Source organism: Scylla paramamosain, chromosome 35, assembly GCF_035594125.1.
Source record: "Scylla paramamosain isolate STU-SP2022 chromosome 35, ASM3559412v1, whole genome shotgun sequence".
In the NCBI taxonomy this organism is placed as follows: Eukaryota; Metazoa; Arthropoda; class Malacostraca; order Decapoda; family Portunidae; genus Scylla; species Scylla paramamosain.
The window spans coordinates 13,051,664-13,056,641 of record NC_087185.1 but is presented as its reverse complement, the minus strand read 5'-3'; the positions used below and the strand labels follow the sequence as shown (position 1 = coordinate 13,056,641).

Below are 4,978 nucleotides of genomic sequence, written 5' to 3'. Positions count from 1 at the left end.
ATGCAAACAGAAGGGGACAGTGTGACCAAGGAGCCCGGCGTTCATACTCATTCTGGAGATCCAGTAACTGCCCAGGTACAGCAGGTAGTGAGTACATTGCACTCATTTGCCGAAGATTCGTCGGACAGTGTGAGAAACTGTGTTGCAAATTCTGTAACTTCTGCTACCTGTGACGTCATGCAACGGCTGCCAAGTAAATCGTCATTGGAACGATCAGTAAGAAGAAAACGTCAGCGCACCGACAATGCACGTGAAATTCCCCACACCAGAAACTTTGATATTCCTCCAGAGTATCAAGAAATAATTCTGCATGATTCTGGAGTGGATGATGTTGACCGCATAATCTGCATGGGTGATATCAACATTGTCACTAATCTCAGTGGCAACAGTAAGCTTTGGATGTGCGATGGTACATTTGAAACTACACCCATTTTGTTCTATCAACTTTATACCATACACGCCAAAGTCGGCAGCAACTACCCTCCATGTATTTACTTTCTTCTTCCTAACAAAGCCCAAGCCACGTACGAAAGGATGATTGACATACTTCTCTCGGTTATGCCTGGTCTACAGCCTGAAAAAGTCCTCACAGATTTTGAAACTGCGGCCATCAACGCCTTTAGAAAAAAATTCCCCTCCGCCTCCACCTCCGGCTGTTTTTTTCATCTCAGTCAGTGCGTCATACGAAAAATTGCCAGTGTTGGTCTAAAGGCTAGATATGAAAATGACAGAGACTTTTCAGTGCTCATGAAGTGTCTACCGGCTTTGGCATTTGTGCCTGAAGATGATGTCATAACAGTTTTTGAAGAACTTGTCCTTACCCTTCCTCAGGAGCCAGAAGTCGAAGAAGTGGTGGCATATTTTGAGTCCAATTACATTCGAGGCATGCAAATTGGTGGACGTCGAAGGGATCCCCGTTTCCCTATCAAACTTTGGAACCACTTCGAGGACGCAGAAGAATGTGCTCCAAAAACCACAAATTGTTGTGAAGGGTTCCACAATGCCCTGAAATCAGTGTACATGTGTGCGCACCCAACCATGTGGAAGTTTCTGAAGGGCATCGCTCGGGACATCGCTGTCCAGCGTCTAGTGCACCAGAATGCGTTAGTACATCGGCGCGATGCACCCACTAACAAGTACATCAAACTCGCGCAGCGACTCGCCACTAAAATTAAGATGTATAGAGCTGAAGTAGATAAGCTCCTGTATTTGCGAGCAGTAGCTAATATGCAGGTCGTGTAAATAGGGGACACTGTAGTGCACTATATGTGATTATATCAGTTGGTTTATATTTTTACTACATGAATGATTCTAAAAACTACTGAACCATAGTATCGCCACTAGTTCATGATGCATAGGTAAATCTTTCTTAATGAATGAATTTTAATATGCTTTTGTTACCATTTTTTTCTGGTTTCATTGTCACTTGTCGACTGGTGCAGTTTTTACTGGTTCAATTGCCCACTGGTTCAGTCGACCACAGGTTCAGTTGTCACTGGTTCAATTGCCCACTGGTTCAGTCGTCCACTGGTTCAGTCGTCCACAGGTTCAGTTGTCACTGGTTCAATTGTCCACTGGTTCAGTCGTCCACTTGTTCAGTTGTCACTGGTTCAGTTGTCACTGGTTCAGTTGTCACTGGTTCAGTTGTCCTAGAACCCAGTAATTGGTGGAGGCCAAAAATTTTCTCAGCTTTCAAATAATAAGGGTAATTTTTCCATCACTCAAAAGAATCTGGAGCTAAGTTTTTTTTTATTTTTTTTATTTAAAGAATGGGGGATTCATTTTTTTTTACCCCTTTTTTTCGTTGTGGAATTTAGCATTTTCTGAGGGAAAGAGAAATTTAATTAATAAAGTTTTAAGGAATGAATGTCAAGTGGGTTTCTTTATAAAACTAAGGGTTAGTTGTTATACACATTTTGCTGTTGGTGATTAATTGCAGTGGGTGTGTACGTTGTTATGACGGGGAGCTTTAGGTCAGCGTTTCGGGGAAGGCTAAGCTAAATCTCAAAAGTTTACAAGAAATAAGTTTAAAACGGGGAAAAAAAGTCACTGGGATCATAAAAATTAGAGAAAAAAACTTCACATGAGCAAAGTTTGAGGCTAATACAGTCTTGGGGCGCGAGGGATGAGGGAGCGCGTTAAGGAAGGACGCGGGAGAGATAGAGGGGCGAGACACTGGCGGAGGAAGGACAAGGAAGAGACAGGGAGCAAAGATATGATGCTAATAAAGATATGGAAGAATGAGGTAATAACAACAGTAATAAGATGAGAAAGAGATAGAGGAGGGTGATGTGGCTGAGCATAAGGGAGAAGGACGAGGAAGAGGACAAGGGTATAGGAGGAAAAGATCGAGGACAAGAGTGAAGGTTGGGTAATAGATAGGTGAGGTAGAGAGTAAAGGCAGAGGACACAGCAAGATACTTAGGTGAGGACGAGGCAAGAGAGGACAAGGCTAAAGGGTGATGAGACAAGAGGGAGGACAAGGTTAGGACAAGGGTAGGAGGTCCACCCTTACAACAACGAAAAGTGTGTACGTATGTGTCATGGAAGTAATCTCTCTCTCTCTCTCTCTCTCTCTCTCTCTCTCTCTCTCTCTCTCTCTCTCTCTCTCTCTCTCTCTCTCTCTCTCTCTCTCTCTCTCTCTCTCTCTCTCTCTGACCTTTTCCGGAGAACTTTTCTCTCTCTCTCTCTCTCTCTCTCTCTCTCTCTCTCTCTCTCTCTCTCTCTCTCTCTCTCTCTCTCTCTCTCTCTCTCTCTCTCTCTCTCTCTCTCTCTCTCTCTCTCTCTCTCTCTCTCTCTCTCTCTCGCTTGGTGTGTCTATGTATAGATATATAAACTCTCTCTTTATAACAACATCGAGGCTGGTAGGAGCCAGTACATGCAGACAGAGTTAGTTTAGTTAAGCAGTCACTCGCCACTACTAATAGCGAGCGTCATATGGATTTATGGATATACACAGTTAATGACCATATGCATTTTCTAAAAGGAAAAATACAAAAATATGTACTGTATTTATTGAAAACGCTATCATACAGACTGAAAAGACCCTTGTTTCAGTTTATTTGTTTATTTTTTTGTTGTGTGTGTATTTTGTTTATTTTTTTAGTCTCCTCTCATTTCTTTCTCTCTTTTTCACGGAAGATAGAATAGAAACAAGGTAACTGATGCAGTGTGTGAAGTTCGCTTATTGTCCTAAATCGCACGAAAGATCTGAATTATTTTTTTTTCTATCAAGATATGCGAATGAAAATAAGTCGTGGTGTGTACAGTTGGCAATAGGGACGAAAAGTTCAATTCTTAAGATAAAGATCAAAACAGGAAGCTATTGAATCGCACACAAAATTCTGACATGCACACAACCGCACGCGAAAACACGCATATACATATACATATATACATACATATTTTCATACACACATGCACACACATTCGCTCTCAAAATGGAGTATAAGGTTGAAGGTCGAGTATTGTCTTAAATTTTTGAGTACATGCGTGTTTACAGCGGGGTACACACACACACACACACACACACACACACACACACACACACACACACACACACACACACACACACACACACACACACACACACACACACACACACACACACACACACACACACACACACACACACACACACACACACACACTGGAGGGTGGAAAGAGTGAGTGAGTGAGTGAGGTAGGAAGGGAGAGACAGACAGAGAGAACTAGAGAATGTGTGTGCTTCTCTTTCTCTTCTCTTTCCTCCTTCCTCTCTCCTCTCCCCCTCTCACTCTCTCCTCTCCTCTCCATCTGTGATATGCTTCATCATGCCTCTCTCCTCGGCCGGTGCTCGTGGGACAGAGTGAAAGAAATAACAATTTTCTATATTTTTCCCTCCTTTTTTTTTTCTCCGCGATTCATTCCCTCCTGACGGTGCGAGGGACGAGAAGTGCAGGAGAAGAGGCAGAGGGCTGATGGCACTCTGAGATAGACCATTGTGCACAGGGAGCGGGACTGAGGCAGCTCCGGCCGTCACTGGGAACTTACCGATGTAAACAATGAATGCCCCTCGCCCCGCCCACTCTTCCTTAGTTCCCTTGCCTGCCGAGCGCTGACTTGCTTGCTTCCTTTGTCTTTGCCTCTTCTGTGTGTTTTTTTCTTCCTTTTTTCTGCCCTTCGTTTTTTGTTTCAGCTGGGAATTGAATGAACTTTTCTCTCTTTTTCTCTTTTTTTTATTTGTTTAATCATTTTGTTGGTTTAGTTAGTAAGTTTTGTTTGGGAGTTGACAATGAGGTGGTCTTTGTTTGATTTATGCTTGTATTTATGTTGTTAGTGAGTTATTATGTGAGTGGGGGGTATTGTTGATGTTTGTTGTTGTTGTTGTTGTTGTTGTTGTTGTTGTTGTTGTAGGAAGTGGGTTGTATTGAAATAAAGAAAACATTGCTCTTCTCACACAAATCGTAAAGTGCAACACTCGAACATAATAGTCACCATTTTTTTTTCTTTTTTGCCAGTAACCTTTGAGACAGCGAGTGTGTTTTCGTGTCTGATTATCTCGAATGAAGTTTAGATTATTCCGTATTGAATTATATTACTTTTATGCTCAAAATAGTATCCTTGCTGAGAAAACGTGGGACAGACAGAGAGGCGGACGTGGTAGATAGACAGATAGATAGACAGGCACTCATAGTAATATAGATAGCATAGAACTTTCTTTTTCCTTAGTAATTCATGTTTAATTTGACCTTTGCGTTGTGGGAATGTATAAGGTCGCGTCTCTCTCTCTCTCTCTCTCTCTCTCTCTCTCTCTCTCTCTCTCTCTCTCTCTCTCTCTCTCTCTCTCTCTCTCTCTCTCTCGTCCATAATTTAGGATTCATTACACCCAAAAAGCCTCTATGTATACGAGTATGTGACACGTTTGCATGATAACTAAGAGAATGTTACATGTCTTCCTGCCTACACGTCCTTTCCTCTCTCTCTCTCCTTCCCTCCT

General features: G+C 42.4%; 1 protein-coding gene across 2 annotated transcripts in view; it reads right to left on the bottom strand.

Moving 5' to 3' along the window:
- Positions 1–2,552: 2,552 nt before the first annotated feature.
- The window catches only part of LOC135090667 (hemicentin-1-like), a 168,270-nt gene continuing 165,844 nt past the window's right edge, over positions 2,553–4,978 (bottom strand). For both annotated transcript variants that reach the window (XM_063987624.1, XM_063987623.1), the window contains one exon: positions 2,553–4,978. This exon is cut by the window's right edge and continues 7,316 nt beyond it. The gene's annotated coding sequence lies outside the window, so the exon portion shown is untranslated.